The 19,776-nt window shown below is 41.4% G+C and overlaps 1 protein-coding gene across 1 annotated transcript in view; it reads left to right on the top strand.

Annotated features, from left to right (window-relative positions):
- The window catches only part of Crtac1 (cartilage acidic protein 1), a 150,933-nt gene that overhangs the window by 24,951 nt on the left and 106,206 nt on the right, over positions 1-19,776 (top strand). The gene's annotated exons all lie outside the window — the stretch shown is intronic.

Here is a 19,776-nt window from a genome sequence, read left to right on the forward strand (position 1 = left end):
AGGCCTATGGAGTCAAATTTGTGTCCATCCACTGGAGCCTGGTTAACCTATTTAGCGTCACACCCTTTAAAAAAAAACAATGCTCCCTCTCCCAGCAGTTATCAGTTGACAGTAGTTCCTCAGCTAAGGTTGGGGCTTCTTCTCTTCCTTACTTCTATGCTGGGATTTTGTCAGCCTTGAGCTTGTGTGGGTGTTGTCCATGCTGTTACCATTGCTGTGAGTTCATATGAGTAACTTCCCAGTTAAATATGTTTTGTTGCAAAAAAAAAAAAAAATCAGACAATACAGATGAAAGTAAAAATCTACCTTTCCCAAATTTTGACCTGTATTTCAAGTCTATCCTCATCCTACCCAGAATAACAGCTGTTTTCAGCTTGGTATATATGTCCCAGAAATCTCTATGTTTAGATAGATGTTTTATAATATAAGTTCTTCTGATACAAACCTATATATAAAGACATATAATTTGGAGAGGAATCACTGTGATACATTTTATTCCTCTTGTTTTCTCCTGTATAACATACTCAAACATATATATGTAGACTGTTTTTATGTATGAGTATTGCCTGAATGAATGTAAATGCACCTGTGTCGTGAAATGCCTTTGGGAGGTCAGAAGAGGGTGTTGGATTCCCCTGGAACTGGAGTTACAGACAGTTATTAGCCACCATGTGGGTGCTGGGAATCAACCCCAGTCTTCTGCAAGAACAGTCAGTGCTCTAGACCACTGAGCCATTTCTCCAGCCCTACATATAAACTTTAAAAATTTTTTTAAATTTTATGTTTATGAATGTATTGCCTGCATGTATATGAGTGCACCCATGTCATGCAATGCCATGGAGGTCAGAGGAGGGCATTGGATTCCCCTGGAACTGGAGTTAAGGATGGTTCGTAGCCACCATGTGGGTGCTGGGAATCGAACCCAGGTCCTCTGCAAGAGCAGTCGGTGCTCTTAACCACTGAGCCATCTCTCCATCCCCCATATAAACTTTTTAAAGAACTTGTTTGGTGTGTACATACCATATGCATTCCCCCATTCCTCAAGTGACGTTTAAGTTATATCTAATCCATGACCATTACAGACAGTGGTACACTGCATGCCATCCTCACACACATAATGCAAACCTTTCTCTAGGAAACATTCCAGGAAGAACTGAAAATGTTGAATTAAGGATATGTATGCTTCAAATTTTAGTAGGTATCAGTAAATTGCTTCTAGTTTCAATCTTTTCCCATTTATTCATAGGTTATAAAGGAAATGTAAGCTTGGAGATTATTTAGTTCAGCAGCTATCCAAGCACCTATTACATGTACAGTCACCTATGTTCCGGATCTGAACTTTATCAATTTAGATTTAACAGTTCCAAGAAGGTAAAAGGAGCTATTCTCCATCAGCAAAAGAAACCGCTGCTGTTAAAACCTGGATTGGGGAACTTCAATACTTTCTAATTCAAACAGCAGAAAGGACTTCCTCTAAAGCCTTGTCTGCAAAAATATGTTTCTTAAATGGGTCACCCTTAACCTTAAGGATCATTGTCATCAGCAGCAAGGAAGAAGATGGCAGGTACCAGTTCTCCTGCGGTGGTTCAGCATGCACTACCCCTGGTTTTGAATTCTATCAAGATGCTGCTGGAGCAGGAGCCAGGGCTTTTTACCCCATTCTTAAAATTTCCCTAAGAAGATTCCCTCAGCAGTGCACAGCAGGTTTTCTAGAGCTATTCCACTGCTGCCTGCATGCCTCCTTCTCTGCAGCCTAGGGCAGCCACCCACAAGGGGTAACAGACTCTTCTAACCAGCCCATAAGTTCCAGGCCTCTAAGTCTACCTTACCCCAGACACACACAGAAAGGGTGTCAGTGGTCACAGAAGGTAGGATAATGGCCACCTGACGAGGTCCAGGTCCTAAACCTCAGATCCTTGAATATGTTTTCTTATCTGGAAGGAGGCACTTTAGATGTGATCAAGTTAATGACCTTGGGCTAGGGAATTTATCCCCAGGTAATCACAGCGTTCTTAAAAGCAAAAGGGGGAAATAGAAGAGGAAGTGAGAGAAATCACATGTGGGAAAGGATCAGCCTTCCCTTCCAGGCATTTGGGGTGAAGGGAGGGAACAAGAGCCAAGGGATATAGGTGCCACCAGAGAATGGAAAGTGAAAGAACATTGCCTAGACCCCCTGGAAGGAAACTCAGCCTTGTCAACACTTCCCTTCAGCCCAATGAGACCAACATCAGCTGTCCAGCACACAAAATGGTAAGATAGTGAGTTTGTTCTTCTTTAGGCATTAGATTTGGGGTGACTTGTCATACCAGCCATAGGAATCAAATACTGTAGGTAAAAACTCAAGTGTTTGGTGTGGTATCATGTTCCAGATGGCTATTACCTCAGAGAATTTTTGCAGTATTAGTTTTATAATTTCACAGCAATAAAATGTACTTCATCAACAAAAGTGTTTCTTAAAATCAGTGTCAGTTCCCTATTATAGGGACATGTGTAGTTTTGAAAATAATTTTTTCATAAATTAAAAAAGTGTGTGTGTGTGTGTGTGTGATGTGCGTGTGTGGGCACACTTACTTGCACCATGGTACATCACTATCGGAGGACAACTCTCAGGAGTTGTTTCTCTCCTACTTTTACATGAGTTCTCGGAATTCAACTCAGGTCTACAGGCCTACCCACCAAACCATCTCCTCTGACCCTTGAAAAGAATTCTTGGGGCTGGAGAGATGGCTCAGTGGTTAGGAGCACTGACTGCTCTTACAGAGGACCTGGGTTCAATTCCCGGCACCCACATGGCAGCTACGAACCGTCCTTAACTCCAGTTCCAGAGGAATCCGAAGCCCTCTTCTGACCTCCACGTCATTGCACTACATGGGTGCACTCACGTACATGCAGGCAATACACTCATACACATAAAATAAAAATAACAAAATATAAAAAATAAAAAGAAAGAAAATAATTCTTAAAAACATACCTTGTTCCTTGGTGACCCTCTAGGTTATTTCACCCTGCAACTCACTGTTGAGGCCCACTGCTATAATTGGCTGGAGGTAGGAGAAGGGATTCAGAGTTTGTAAAGATCTCACTGTCCTTTGTGAGACAAACACACCCAAGCTGGGAAGATCTCAAGTGGCCAGTGTCATTCAAAAGACACAGGCACCCCTAGAGGTCAGAAGTGGTTCAGAGAGCTACAAGGGGATCTGAAAGGGCAGAGAACAGATACTTGAGGGCCTGTTTAACAAGTGAACACAGGCCTGTCAGGTCATAGATAGTTTTAGAATTACTTGTTGCCATTTATTTGTTTTTAATTTTATTTTTGAAAAGGCATTTTAACAACAACAAAAAAACCCTGATTTTTGCAAAGAAATAAAGAGTTTTTATAAAAAGCCATTCAAAAATAGTAATATAATTAAGACACTAAAATTGCCTCTGCTGAAAATGGCAAGGCTACTTTTAGTCATCTGAATTTTTCATCCATTCAGAAAGTCGACGTACACTCCATCTCCCATCACTTGCCTTGAGGCCTCTCTTCTCCCTGTTTTTTAAGTGGTGTGCTGGCAGAGGGCCTTCTTAGTCCCTTGACTTCATTCAGGTGGTAGGCTAAGGCAGAGGAGATCCTTGGCAACCCTGGGCAGGCCTACAGCATGCCCTCCCAGGATCACTTCAGGTCCAGAGGCATCTGACTCCATCTTTCCTCTTGTGCTTCTCTTTGCCCATCCTTTCTCCTCCAAAGTCTTACTGACCAGGGAGCAGGTGGCTTATGCCCTTCTTAGGAGGCTACTATGTCTCTGGCTTCATTTTTCCTGTGGAGGATGTTAGTTTTGAGATGCACGTATATAGAGAAATATAAGAGGCTGGGAAAACCGGAAAAATGGGCATACCCCCTTTCAAATTTCACCATGATCCCCCTGGTTTACTTCTGCCTGCTTGCAGACCAGTTTTGAAGGGGTTGAGAGAAGATGCTACATGGTATTTTATTTCTGTCTTCTCTTTGTAACTACCTAGCAGTCCACAGGAGAAGCAACACCTCTAAGTTAGAAACAATTCTAAGTTTCAGTTCTTTGTTACATTTTAGTATCTCCAAAACTGAGGTGTGACTTCCAGATTGGCAGCTTGCATTCAATTGACAGTTCTTCCTTTTCTACAGAGGCATCGAATAATGCTGAGCCTCATCCCCCACAACACATTTGATTGATTGGAAACACTGTGTACAGTGCTCTCCCCACTTTGCAGATGAGGAAACTGAGATCCAGAGATCTACTCAGGGTCATAGAGATGGTAAAAAGTGGAAGTACTATTCTCTGCACATCCATTAAGATAAACTTGGTAATGTGTTGTTTGAATCATAATCTTTATTTTAAAAATCCTACTTTTATTATTAATAACTGAGAGACTTATTTTGAAATATCCTACTGTGATAGTCCATTTTTTTCCTCTGAGTCTGTCAGTTTTGGTATTATATATGTTGAAGCAAATTTATTAGGTGCAACTTTACAATTTTTGTGTTTTCCTGATGAGTAGATCCATCATCATTATGAGATGACTTCATCTCTAATTACATATTTCACCTAATGTTACTATAGCTATTTAGCTTCCTCTTGGTTAGTGTGTGCAAGGTGCTCTAGTGTGGTTCTCAAGTGGTTCCCAAAGGCCCTTGTGTTAAAGACTTAGCTTCCTGCTTGGCAGTCCTAGGAGGTAACAGGAACTTTAAAAGGTGGAACCTACAGGAGGTCTTCAGTCATTGGGGGTGTGCCATCAAAGGGGGTGATGGGACCCCAACTGCCTTCTCTTCCTCTCTCTTCCTAATAACCTGGCTGTAAGTGACTGCTTTTGCTCTGTCATGCACTTCTGCCAAGATGTGCTACCTCACTGCAGGCCTGAGAGCAACAAGCCAAACAATCATAGCCCCAAACCTCCAAAACTGTGAACCAAAATAAGCCTTTCCTCCTTATTGATCGCTTACCTCTGTTGTAGTGACAGAAAGCTAATACACCAGGTACATCTTTTTCCATATTTGACTTTACACTTTTCATAATCTGTATGTGTGTGTTTCTTACATGTAGCATGTATTTATAGCTTAAGTTTTTAAATTGTTTGATCATGTCTACTCATCTTCTATGAAATGGGAACATCAAGATGTTTAAGCTGATTTCTATTATCTTTACAATTTCCACATTCTAAAACCGCTTTTTTCCTTTGAAAAAAAGATTAACTTTCATAGCCAAGTAAGCTGGTACACTCCCGTAGTCTCAGCACTCAGGAAGCTGAGAAAGGGGAATTGGCATCAATTTGAGGCTACCTGGGCTACAATGAGACCCTGTTCAAAAGATTTTTTTTTTACTTATTAAAAGACTTTAAAAATTGAGGATAGGGCCAGACGTCGTGGCGTGTACCTTTAATCCCAGCTCTCAGGAGGCAGAGGCAGGTGGAGGCCACCCTGGTTCACACTGTGACTTCCAGGTGGACTATTACTAGAGAGACCCTGTACAAAAAAAATAAAAACAAACAAACAAACAAAAAGGCAAAAGAAAAATTAAGGATAGGGAGATTTTTGTTTTCTAAATCTCATTTTTTTGCTGTTCATTGATTTGGGCTTTATACCCTCTACTTCTGTTTTATTTGTGGTTTACTTTGAAGTTTTATGATACATTTTAACTGTGCAAGCTCTAAAATTATCCTAACCTCCTTCTATAACAATGCAAGGCCTTTGGTACACTTTAACAGTGAGTACGCTCTCTTGGCATAATGGAGTGCTTTAGTCTTGCCCTTTATTAACCCTGCACATTACAATGATTATCAATGCTGTTATTATTATATAAAAGCCATGTTTTATATTTACATCAATTTTTACTTTTTATTTATTTTGCTTTCCTCTTGCAACTCAGAAAAGCCTTCTGGGATTCTTTTTCCTAATCTACCTCCTCTGGCTATTCTTTTACTGAATGCCAGATGCTGGTAGTCTCTTGGTGTTTGCTTAATCTAAAAATATCTTTATTGGATCTCCATTATGGAAAGATATTTTTCAGGATGACGGTTATTCACACTGTCTTCTGGCTGCCATTTCTGCTCTGGAATGCCTGTTACTAGTAATGGTGTTCCTGGGTAGCTAATCTGTCTCTTGTCTCTTTCATTTTTGTCAGTTTATGGTTTTGTTGCCATATGTACAGATGAGTCTCTTTTTGCTGCATGTGTGTACAAGTGTGTGGTATGTGTACATGTTCATGTGTGTGTGCGCACATGTGTATGTGGAAGCCAGAGGTTGACTTCCGATTTCTTCCTTTATTGCACTCCCCCTTATATTATTTTGAAACAGGCTGTCTCACTGAACCTGAAGCTCAGAGGTTTGACTAGACTGGAGATCTGGGATTTGCTTATCTCCAGCTCCTACCCCTTCCCCAGTGCCTGCTTCAGTTACAGACATGTGCCACCATGCCAGTTTTTACATGGATGATGCTGAGGATCCAAACTCAGGTCCTAATGCTTGCAATAGCAAGCACTTTACCCACTGAGACATCTCCCCAGCCAAAATCTCTTTTTTCAAACCTAGCTTATGCTTCCTGAACCTGAAGATTTAATGTCTCTACCAGTTCTGATCAGTTCTCAGCTTCTACGTGAACACCGCCTCCCCACTTCTCTCTACCTCCTCTTTCTAGAACTGCACTCAGATATGTCAGGCTCCTCATCCATTTTCCAAATCTCTTAACCCTTTTGTATTTCCTCTCTTATCTCTCTGTGTTGCTACATTTGAATGATTTCCCAGGTGTATATTCCAGTTCACTAATTCTTTCTTCAATCGTATCTGAGCTACTGAGTTTTAATATCAAATACACCTTAGTTTCCAGGAGTTTTATGTTGTCATTTTTCAAGTTCCCCTAATAATTTTTATAATGTTTTACTGCTTGCCTACATTTGTGAATTCTCAGCTTTTTAACTTTAAATTTTCTTATATGGTTATAATCTATATTTGACTGTTCTATTATCTTTAATACTTGGAGGTTAAATGTGTTCATAGTTGTTTTTGTTGCTGCTTATTTAGAGCAGCTTGCCTTCAAATTATATTTGCTCAACCTTAAAATACAGGAGTTATACAGGCCTAAACAAAAACACCTTTACCAGAGAAGATTTGTGTCTACCTCTACCAAGTACCAGGAATCCTGTTGACCTGGGAATGCTCTCGCACTTTCCAAGGGCCCTGGCTTAATGTGGGTTAAGCACTCTCAGAAACCTTTCTGCCAGCTCAAGGGTTAGTAAGACTCTTCAAAGATAGAACTATTGGCTCCTCTTTCTAATTTGTTTACCTCTCACTATTCTGTGGAGTGGATTCTTGATTTCCCATACATTTTTGAGCCCTTTAGAATATATTTTATCTTGGATTTCTTGTTATTTTGTGGTAGCATTCTTTGGAAGTCTGTATACAAATAGGAGTCTGGGGTGCTCAACAGACTTAGGGTCCTCCAATTTTTAAAAAAAATTGTTTATTATTTTTAATTTATGTGTATGCATGTATTGCCTGCATGTAGGTAAGTGCACCCATGTCATGCAATGCTGGTGGAGGACAGAAGAGACTGTTGGATTCTATGGGACTGGAGTTATGGACAGTTGTTAACTGCCACGTGGGTTCTGGGATTCGAACCCTGGTCTTGTGCAAGAACAACCAGTGTTCTTAACTGCTGAGCCATCTCTCCAGCCCAAGGATCCCCCACTTTTTAAAAATATCTAGATGATATGGAAGAGCATATGCAAGTAAAGGAAGTAATGTTTAAGGAATTCAGAGATGCTTGAACTCACATCTCACACCATAGAAAGAGCTCTACGGTATGAGAGACTCGGGCATGAGATAGACAGGAAGCAGTTGCATGCACACATATGCATTTTCATGTATGTGCATATATATAAATGAATAGTTGACCATCTGTAATCAGTGTTAACTTGTGCTTCTGAAATGTAGATTCTTGCTAGTTGAATCATATTTAAAAAGAAACTCAAAAAAAGCTATTTAAGCAGTAAATATTCAGTATATATTATGATCAATAAAACTTCTAACTTTCTAAAACTTCTCTCACTAGATTGCAGACTCTTAAAGGCAGTAATTCTATATTTTTCATTTTCATTTCTGTACACCTATGGTGCCTAGCACATAGTCAGTGTTCAATGAAATAAAATAGGCAGGGGTCTTATGGATGGGTGGAGGCTCTTGGGTAAGGAAACTAGTGAAAATAATAAACATTAGCTACACTCAGAAGTGATTGATTCAAGGACCTTCACCTTGAAAACGACATCAATCAAGTAAACAAATTCTCTGTGCCTACCTTTACCATGTGCATAGCTGTGTGCTCAGTGCTTTTTCAAATACAATAGTATGATCCCTTCTCACAAGTCTTCATGGTCATAAAAGAGCTTAAGCACATAGGAAAATGACCTCAGAAACTATATATGTGAGAGAGCAAATGCTCCATGTTCAATATACTTAGCAGGTTCGTGTCCCCAGTGAGTATTCCAATTTCTTATAAATATAGAACTTCATCTGAAGTTATAATACATAATTTTCTTCCCTATGTGGAATTTCTGTATGATATCTTGGGTTTGATCTTTTGCAATTGCAGCCAGGATCCCTGTGTTCACTTCCTTTTCATTAAACAATAATAATTATTTGTTGACCGAGTAGTCCCAAGGGACAATATCACTGAGCCTTCAGTCCTGTTCTTTCTAGTTCTTGTCTTAGCAATGAGAGCACAAAAATGCACCACTTCCCAGTTGTGCACAAGCAGAATTGAAAACATAAAAATGCTGTGTGTTCATTGTGCAAAATGTGATGCTTTGAAATACTTGCTAAGCCCTGGAGGGTCAACATACATGAGAGCAACTCCTGCCTTGTTGTGGAATGACTAAGTGAAGCTAATTAACACATGCATTACCTCACATACTTATATGTTGTGGTGAGATCAGTTATAGTCTCTATTCCTAGAGCTCTTTCCAGAACACAATACATTGTTATTAACTGTGAGCATTATGCCACACAACTGATCTCTTGAACGAATTCCCCCTGGTTGAAATTGTGTGTCCTTTCACCATCATTTCCCCCAATTCCCCTGCCCCTGCCAGCCACCATTCTACTCTCTGCTTCTATGAGCTCCACATGTCAAGTTCAACATGTAAGCAGGATCATTTGGTACTTGTATCTGTGTCAGGCCTGTTTCACTTAGCACAATGTCTTTTGGGTTCATGTATGTTGTTACAATTTACAGGGTTCTCTTCTTTTTTTAAGGCTGAATAGTATTTCATTGGGCATGTATTTCTCATTTTCTATATCCATTCATCCTTTAAATGACACTTAGATGTGGAATTTTTATAGACCTTGGCTGTTGAGAAAAGTTCTCTGATGAACATAGGAGTGGAGAAATCTCTCCAACACCGGATTTCATCTCCTCTGGATATAAACCCAGTAGTGGGATTGCTGGATCATATGGTAGTCCTATTTTTAACTTTCTGAGTAAATTCCATACCATTTTCTATAATTAGCCTCGGTACTTTTTCTTTTAAAAAACATAACATATATTTCCCATCAGTAATCTGTTATCTTTCTCTTTTGCTCAAGCTAAAGCAAGGAATTAGCAAAGGAGCACAGGAGGGCAATCGCTAGCCATTTTCTTCAATCCGTCCACTCAAATGGGTTGTATTCTAGTTACCTCAGGAACTTTTGAAGTTGCTTCCTTATTTTGGGAAGCTATGGCCACACCAAGCTATATCCTAGGCAGCATGTCTCCAACTCCCATCAGCCATTGCTCCATGCGCCTGGCTTTGGAACGCTTTCAGTAAACCATTTCAGCACCAGAGTCCTGGACAGCACCATAGCCAGGAGTCTGGTCTGGAGACCTACCTCTTCACATCCCTGCTGCATCCCCACGTGCAAACCATTTTGCTTCCACGGGTTCTGGAGACTTTGAAAAGTATGGCAAGTCTCATTATAAAAGTTTCTTTTTGAGACGATTCATTAACGTCAGAAGGCAGGAGCAGGTGAAATAACGGATATCTCCAAGTTTCCAAGGGCATATCTAAAATCTAAGTCAATCTTTCAAACACATCTAACATTTCACGGGAAAATAAATCTTTAATTTAAAAACTGGGAAGTAAAAAAGAAGACAAGTTCATTCTTGGTTCAAAAGCTGGAGAGCTTAAGAAAATTCCAAGGAACACTGGCAACTTTCTGATGGCTATCAGATAATGGTACTTCCTAAGTTGTGGTGAAGACAGATGAGATAAGGTACACAGATTGCTTAGCACAGCACCTGACGCATACTAAATGTTCAATGGTTAGTGTGTTGTAGGTGATTATGTTTATTTAGTGAATAATATAACAGGAGGGCTGTGCCTAGACCAAGCTTTATCTTAGAAACCTCATCGCCTCTCTGTCCCTCCTTCCATCGTAGGATAACATGGCACTGTGTAATGTTATCCTGCTTTCTAATTGAAACTGTATATCCCTGTTGTTAATTTTTACCATAGTCATTTAAACATTGTTATTTCTGTGTTGTCTGCAGACATGCAACTCTAAAATAAGATATCTTGCATTTTACTTAGTGTCCTATAAATCAATGTCTTACCTAGGAGAAAGTTTACTTGCCCCTATTATATTAGTCAGCTCTTATTCATTCATTTTACAATTTTTTTTATTAAACTACCATGTGCCAGGCACCTTGCTGAGCCCTGGAGGTTAGCAGTGAACGGGAGCAACTCCTGCCTTCGCAGAGCTCAGAAAGAATCAATATGCCTGATGAATTAAAGAAATTCTTACTTTGGGAAATAATTTCACCTTCCTCCAACCGAATCTTTCATCAGAATTCTGGATAATTTGTATCCAGAATCATTCCTCACTCCCACTGTCCATTCTGACTAAAAAACACTAATAAGAAATGGAATGATAAAACAAAATGGGGAAAGAAAGGGGAAGGACATGACTTGGGCAACCCATGAATTAATCAGTCCCTGAATAATCAAGAGGTGATATATAAAATGTAAGTATCATAGTTCATGCCTTCTTAAATAATTAAATGTATTAAAGAAGGGACAAAAAAACACATTTCAGAAGAAATTAGTAGCCTTAAGGCAGACAGTGGGCAAAAAAGAGTGCTGAAATAGCATTTATAAACCTTTTCTATATTGTAACAGGCCAAGCAGATAGCAGGGAGAGGCGATATGGATTCACCCATATATTTTAAAGTAGTGAATGCCAACCTAGAGGTCACAGAGTTTTATAAGGCATCTGAGGATCCATCTGTGCATAGGCACTTTATCAATACCTGAGCATACAGCTACCACTATATAGAGTTTTTTTTAAAAAAAAATTAAAAGGTATCTTCATACTTGAAAAGATTTGGAAACCACCATCTCAAAATATATGCTTATAGACTGTCATGAAAATGGGATCAAGAGTAGCCAGAGAGAGATCACTGACAGAAGAGACAGTGAGAGACATTAGATAAGGCATAAAGGATGTGAGAACTTAAGAGTGGGAACACAAGAAACAGAAAACAGCAATGTACCAAGATGTAGGGAGGAAATCGTGGACTCACACAGCCTACTGAAACCAGCTGCTTCTCTTTCTAGCACAGGAACCTCAGAACAAGTACTCTAATCTCTCTTGAGTTTTGGTTTCCTCGTCTATAGAGACAGTAATAACTAGCAGCCTACTTCATAGTGCTTGAGTAGCACCTGTATCAAGGTTCACCAATAGGAGAAAGAAAATGAGAGGTGGGGATGAGGGCAGGAAAGAAGAGGAGGGAGATTATGGAGTCTGGTCCTACCATCTGACATCTGCAAGCTGGAGACTCGAGAAAGCAAGTGGTGTAGTTCAGTCAAATCTGAAGGCCTGGGCCCCAAGAACCAGGAGAAACAATTATATCAGTCCCAGTCCAAGGACTGGAGAAGCCACAATAACACATCCCAGCTCAGTAATGAGGCAGGAAATAAGGAAAAAAATCCCCCCATCTGTTTGATTCTATTCAAGCCCTCAGTGGATTGGATGATGGAGCATTGAGGCAGATTCAAGTGCTAATTTCATCTAGTCTGTATGGTGGCTTATGCTGGTAATCCCAGCTTCTTGGTAGGGCTGAGGAGGAAGATCACAAGTTCAAAGCCAGCCCAGCCAGAATAACAAGACTGTAAAATAAATAAAATAAAGGCTTGAGATATAGTTCAGTATTAGACCACTTGCCAAGCATGCACAAGGTCCTGGGTTCAATTCTTAATACAGCAAAAACAAATAAGTAAGCAAACACACTAAAAATGCTAATTTCATCTAAAAGCATTTTCAGGGGCACAGCCAGGTGCACCACTTCATCTGGGCACCCTGTGGCCTATTCAGGGTGACATATAAAATTAACCACTACAGCGAGGTGTGGCAGCACATGCCTTTAGTCCCAGTACTTGGGAGGCAGAGGCAGGTCGGTCTCTGTGAGTTCAAGTCCAACCTGGTCTACATAGCGAGTTCCAGGCCAGCTGGGGCTACAGGGAGACCCTGTCTCAAAAAAAAAAAAAAAGAAAAGAAAAGAAATTTTTAACCATTATAGCAGTTAGGCAAAATAATGCACACAAGGGCTGGGAGACAGCTCCATTGGTAAAAATGCTTGCTGTACAAGCATGAGTTTGATCCCTGGCACCCACCTACAAAAGCTGGTTATGGTGGCACACACTTATAATCCCAGTACTGGGCAGGCAGAGATGGGCAGATCCCTGGGGCTTGCTGGGCTTGCTGGACTTGCTGGCTAGCCAGCCTAGCCTATTTGGTGATGTCTGGGCCAATGAGAGACCCTATCTCATAAAACAAGGTAGACAGCTCCTGAAGAATGATACCCAAAGTTGTCCTCTGGCATCCATATGCATGTGCATACATCTGTATCTGTATATATACACACACACACACACACACACACACACACGAAGTACACTCAGAATACTAGTCTATGCCTGACACTTGAGAAGTCTTCGAATTTTAGTTAGCAGCAGGAGCATGGTTGCCTACTGCCCACTATGCATCTGCTCATGAGATCTTTCAGTCTTCACCTGTCAGCCAATATCTGATTGTTACTTTCTGATCATTTCTCATCTTTAACAAGCAAGATTAGTCAGAGCTTTTAATTGCAGTAGAAACTAACCTCTTGCTATCCTGTACCCCCTTTCAAAAGGGAGAGGAGATCTTATGGAGAGCTACAGAAGCAAGGCATGTAAATCAAAGAGGATTTACCAACTGAGCCTGAGAAAGCAGGCCCAAAGGTAACAGGGGAAGTCAGGACTGACAGGAGCCAGAGACCAACCACAGCCAGGACAGCTCTGTGTTTCTGCTTCTTGTCTCTGTTTCTGTGCATTGCCTGTCAGCTTAATTATTTCAGAGCATCTTCCTCTGTGAGTCTGGCACCAAAACTGCCAGTAATTCTGGGAATAAATCTTCCCAGCCTGAACACGAAAGAGAAAGTTCTAATTACAAGAAAAAGATCTGAGCGGCCACATGCCCATTCCTGTGAGTTCAGAAAACTGTATGGCTAGGAAAAAGGAAGAGTGGATCCCCAAATGTAAGAGGTTCTGTCTAAACCCCAAATAGGAAGAGTGGTCAGCACACACTCTACTATTGTACCTACAGTCACTTATTCATTCATTGAGCACACAGTCTTATTTTCGGCACTAAAATAGGGATGAGATATACCTGGTTCCTGCTGTCCTGTAGTTGCCATTCTAATGGAGGTGGCAGTAAACAAAGGAACTGGAGATTTGAGTTTCTGTGGAGAAGCCAGATGCATGCACAGACATCATGCACTCAGGCACAACTCGGAGGAAAATCTCCAAGAGCCTCATGCTAGCATGCTATATTACCACCTGCAGGGGCCTTCAGCACAATCCCTTGCCCTTCCTCAGTTGCCTTGGAAGGTCCTAGTTAAATCATCCACTTCAGTCCCCATTCATCTTCCTTTCTAACCCTCCATTTTAGTCTTTTAGAAACCTATAGAAAGCCAGAGATGCAAACAAGGCACCAGCTAGATTTTCAGGATCTGCATGCTCCAAATTTATGCACTAAGGATGGGAATCCAGGCTCCCCATGAGTCCAGACTTGGGGGAAAAAATGGAGAAGAAAGACAAGCAAAATTCCTGTCTCCGAGCTCATCATCTGTGAGAACCTTGGCTTTGAAAGAAAGGGCCTTTCTTTGGGGGCCAGGCTCCAACCTCACACACACACACACACACACACACACACACACACAAATGTGAGGCATGAGGAATCATATAGAGTCATTGTGTTTGTGTGAAAATGTTTTAAGTATTTCTATGTAATACAAATATTTTGAAATTCTGGCAACCCTGTTTTGACATTCCTCCATTTTTTAGGATAGTGACAGTACCTGAGTTTATGATGGTTCAACTTATGATATTTTGACTTTATGATCAGTTTATAGACTGAAAGCCTGATTTAAATCTAAGCAGCTATATGACAGTGTGGCCCAGCCTTCATTCAAACTTGGGAGGCTTTGGCAATTAGCTCTTAATGAGCACCTGCTGTAGACCAGACACCATACTTTGTCTTTCACTCCTATTCTCATTGATGAGGGAGGTGCTATTCTTCCAGATTTGTAAATGAAGAATGTGAGACCAAATGGACAGGTCTCATGCTGAAGGTCATGCAGTAATTAAAAGCCAGACCTGGAAGGGGACCATGGCTTGTTTAATACCCCTCCAACCCAGCTTCTCAAGTTGCCCATTCCTAAGTTCAGCCAACCCTGGATGAAGTTGTTTCCATTTTGTGACAAAATAACCTAAATAAAGATGATGTTTTCATGAAACTTAAAAAAAAAATTCTACTCAAGGGGCTGAAGAGATGGCTCGGCGGTTAAGAGCATGCATTGCACCTCTGGAGGACCTGAGTTTGATTCTTAGCACCCACATTAGGTGATCAACAACCACCTGTAATTCCATATTTGGGGAATCTGACACCTCTGGACTCCAAGGACTCCATGCACTAATGTGCACATACACACACATACATATGCACATGATTAAAAATAAATAAAATTTTTGAACATTCTACTCAAATTCCATTTTTTAAAGTCTAAAATATGTCCATCTTGCTTGGGAGGAAGGTATCAAAAAGTCTATTTTCATATAGTTATATTGTAGATGGTAGGGTGTTTGAAATTCTTTTTTTTTAATTGTCCTTAGTTGGGGGCTGGAGAGATGTCTCAGCAGTTAAGAACACTGACTGTTCTTGCAGAAGACCTGGGTTTGAATCCCAGCACCCACATGGCAGCTAACAACTGTCCATAACTCCAGTTCCAGGGGATCCAACAGCCTCTTCTGTCCTCCGTGGGCGTTGCACAACATGGGTGCACTTACCTACATGCAGGCATAACACTCATACACATAAAATAAAAACAATAAAATATTTTTTAAAAAATTGTCCTTAGTTGGCAAATAAAGCATGGCAATCATGTGCAAGCACTCAGAAGTTTGTGTTTTGACATTTATTGTGTTGTAAGACCTCAAAGTCTGAAATGCATTGCTCTCTATAGAGTTGGTGAATCCAGAGCTGCCATTCACTGTGTGCCTGCCCCAAGGTAGTCTACACGGCTTCCTTCTGTTACCTCTGATAGGTCACACCACCAAGGGCAGGTCTTACCATATGTTTACAGACTAGGAAATGGAGGCTTAGAGAAAATGCTAGTAGGTTGCAGTGGGACCTCACCAAGCAGCTGTCCCATAAGGCCTTGGGCTGCCTTCCCTTTGAAGCAGAGAGCTACCCCCCCCGCCCCATAGCCTTCCAGTCAAGTTTCTTGACATAAACATTAAGCAGGATCAGTTTCTGTTGCTTATAGCCAAAGCCCTCCACTGAACATCACTCAACTCCACAGCTTTATCCTCCATGTACACCACCTCCTTCCCAGAGCCCAGCCCTGTGGTGACTCTCAGAGCCATAAACAACATGTGGGAGGACTTTGAACTGCTTCTGTGACCCCTTTTAGTGCTCTGAAGAACAATCAGTAGGGAGTCCAATAGGGAAACCAAGAACTGTGTGCTTCTGTCCTTTACTGCCAGGGGATAGATACTGAGGTCAATGGATTCCCCAAAACTCTTGACGATTCACACACACATAAAATATATGAAATTCCAGGCAGACTGGGATAGGTGGACCAGCTCCTGCCTTGCATGTTAACAATGGGCCCTTGGTACATGCACATGGCCTCCCCTGTATGTACAGGGGTTGGATGGCAACTTTGATTCGGACAGGGTGGTGGCTGGGTTTCTTGGGAACACACACATATTTGATGTTCATAGGCACTTTGCAGAGGCAGGTGCACCCCTGGTCGACCAAAGGCCATTGTCATTCACATCCAGCTCATCCTCAGTGACAGCCAGCCATGAAGTATAGTTGCTAGATGTGGCTGCGCAGAGGTACGCAGAAACAGGAAGCACCTGTGCCCTTTATTAGGAAGACGAACAGAGCAGACTTGATTCCCTCCCTGGTTCCATGAGTGCTCTGAGGAAAAGGGACAGGGTCTGGCTCTGCCTGGAGGAAGAGAAAACCACAGACCTAGGTATTTTTATGCCCTGTAAGATGAAAGGAATGACTCCATCATCTCATGCAACTGGAGATGACTAATGAGGCCAGTGTAATTCACATGAGAAAAAATGTTGACAAGGGAGCAAATTGTAATATACATAACATTATACAGTAGTAGTAAGAATAAGAGGGCTTAGCTGTAGCTAATAGTTTTCATTGTCTAGCAAATATTTATTCCCTCCTCCTAAAAACACTCTTTTCTTCCTTCTCCCCTGATGTGGGAAGTTTGGGAGAAACGGCAATCAAGGAACACTGCCCTCACTCAACCAAGCCAAAGAATCCCTGGAGCTTCTAGCATCAGATGCTGAGGGATAGTGCCAAGAGGAGGGTCCAAGTCCTAAGCACATCCTATTGGAAGGTCCCTGGAGTCTCATTTGGGGCAGAACAATGCATAAATAGAATAGTTTGGGATTTAGTTGTTTAAGCTACAGCTTCTAAGCTGGGCTGTCAAGGGTTTCCGATTTCTGCAGCTGTCCGTTCTGAGCCTGGTCCTTTGACTTCCCCTTTGAACCAGTGAGCACCTCTGTAACCTGTGAGGCGATGTCTTTTTCACCTAAATTAGGCAGAATCTGTTTCTGTTGCTTACCAACCAAAGAATCCACTGAGCATCACCCATCCAAATTCATGCTGTTCTCTTCACAGGGGGACTCAGCAAGGTCACATCCCTGGTCCTGTGGTGCTGCCATCCCTCCATAGTGCAGGGCCTCTTCATGTGAAATGACCTTGGGAGCCTGTTTCCATGCCACAAGGAACACGGGACCTTATAACCAGGCTTCAATTTGGATCCAGAACAACATTACCAGCTCAATCAGCTGGTTATTCACTGGGCTTGGCTACAAATGCCAAAAAGCCTCTTGACTGTTTCCAAAAATAAAATCCAGCCTCACAGGATGAGAATCTGCCACTATTGTGCTTATTCCAAATAATGTGGCATCGATTTGAAGAAAATTCTCCAGGGAGCCCCCAAAGTGTCTGGAACAATGGTCACAGCCTTGGGATAAATGTCTGGTGTCTCTGATGACTGCTCAGGAGGGGAAGGGATACTCATTTGGATGGATATGTTCTGATATATTTATTGAATAGCTCGTCTTATTATCTAAAAGCCACACTGTGGTGGAGACATGTTCCAAAGCCTAAGAATTAGATGTTTTTTAAATGACCCTTTGGATAATCCCCCATGTGCAGCCTGACACCCCTCCCTACCCTACCACACCCTTGGCCATAAGAATTTTCCTTCTCACTTGAGAAGCACATAAGGCTTAACAGGCAGCGGCCATTATCTGTTGTTCTTAAGCAGGATGTATGTCCCCTGCCCAAGGATGGGCTGCAAATCTGAATTAAGAGAACGTGGAACATCCGCCAGCAAAGCCTGCTTTAAAGCCCTTTGTATTACTGGCAGCATGCTTCCTTGCTTAAGTTTCTCTTAGATTGGGGAAAGACTTGACATTCAGTTTCCCAAAATAAGAATGTGAGTGTATGTGTGTGCATATGTATATTTGAATGACGTAAACTGAAACATTCCCCTCTACCCCACCCACATCTTGACACGGGCTCCTGACATACTCAGACAGAGGACTGGAAACATCCTCTTCCTTCTCCTCCCATGCCATTGCCAAGTAAAAGGTCCTGGGGCATTCTGAGAATTAAAGACTTCTACCTTCAGGCAGGGGCAGAAGAAAGGTGGGCAGTCTTGATGTGCCTTTTGATAAGGAAACAAAGGAAGAGTGAAGCTCCACAGTTGACTTCTGTTTCTGGGTGTCTCGCAATTTCCATCTGTCTGTGATCGAAGGATCACAGCCCAATGAGAGAGGAAGAAGAATCTCTCTACTTTTGGCAGGCTCCAAGACAGTCTTGGATTATTTATTTGTTCTGTAACTCATTTCTGTCAAACATTCTTTTTCTATCTCTTGTCATAAAAAATTGAAATGCTAGTTTCTCAGTGGATGTCTTGATTTTAACTATCTCTCTGACCTTGGACAAATTATTTAACCTGTGTTCTTGAGTATAAGCTCAGTGTCTGACCCAAAGAAGGTGCTCGCTAAATGTGAGTAGGGCATCTCCTGGACTAGCTTCTAGTTCTCACTCTCTGTAGCTTCCACAGTGACTGAAGAAATAACCCAATAGTGGGCTTCCTCCCCATGATGGCCACCACCTTTGCCCCTTTGGCACCTTTCATATCTGTTCAGTGCTTAGTCTTGTAAGTATCCTCGCTCACCATATTAGCATAGGAGATTCCTCTCTGGAGTCTGAACTGGAAGACCTGCATAGTGTACCCAGAAGAATTGCCATCTCCTAGCCTTTGCTCAGTGCGCTTGACTTCATCTGCTCTGCATATTTGAAAAGCTTTCCATGGGCCACAACTTCCTACTTCCTTCAATTCATCATTGCCTAAGCCATGCCATCACCTAACAAAATAGGCTAGATTGTAAACTTTGTTCAAGTGCTGTGATGCCCTTTTTCATTCCTGATTCGCAGTTGTCCACTGACCAAGCTGACACAATTGAGGTATTTCTGGGGTTAATATTACTCTTTGTGAAGTTGATTTACAAAGTGTGTCCCCTGGAGGCTCACCTCCTAATCTGAATTGTCAACTGGGGACCGTTAGAGATTGATGATGGGGGATTATGATCATCTACGTGTTGCACTTTCATCCAATTTTCTGATGTGTTTTGGTAATGATGTTGACAGTTGTGTGAAGATCTGTTACTGAAATTAAAGCCGCCGCAGCAGCATTTTTGAGCTTGATGATTAGATTTGATTAGATCAGAGTGGGTTTTACTTCTCCCCCAGAGTCAGCAGAGATTTACTGTCCATCGACTGATTTAACTTCTTGCTGGAAGATGGTTAGTGACATAACTTACCATCAGCAAAAAAATGTCAAAGAGCACTGGAATGAGATCCAACCTTGTTTGACTTTTGTGTTGACCTTGAAAGTTCTGAAAATGTATACATTATCAAAGATTTCTGCCCATAAAGCTTCATAAAGAAAATAAATGTTGACACTTTGGGGTGGGCATTTGTATTGATGGGTGTCTTCCAACAGTGGCTATCATCTGAGTGAGTCAGAAGCTTTCATGAAATCAGATAAGGTAAAAAAAAAAAAAACAGAATAGGATTATGGTTTCTGAGTTTTTCTTGCCACTGGCAAGAGGTGAAAGTAGCCATTTATGAGCGAGTCT

Source organism: Nannospalax galili, unplaced genomic scaffold (genome assembly GCF_000622305.1).
Source record: "Nannospalax galili isolate Female #2095 unplaced genomic scaffold, S.galili_v1.0 scaffold875, whole genome shotgun sequence".
In the NCBI taxonomy this organism is placed as follows: Eukaryota; Metazoa; Chordata; class Mammalia; order Rodentia; family Spalacidae; genus Nannospalax; species Nannospalax galili.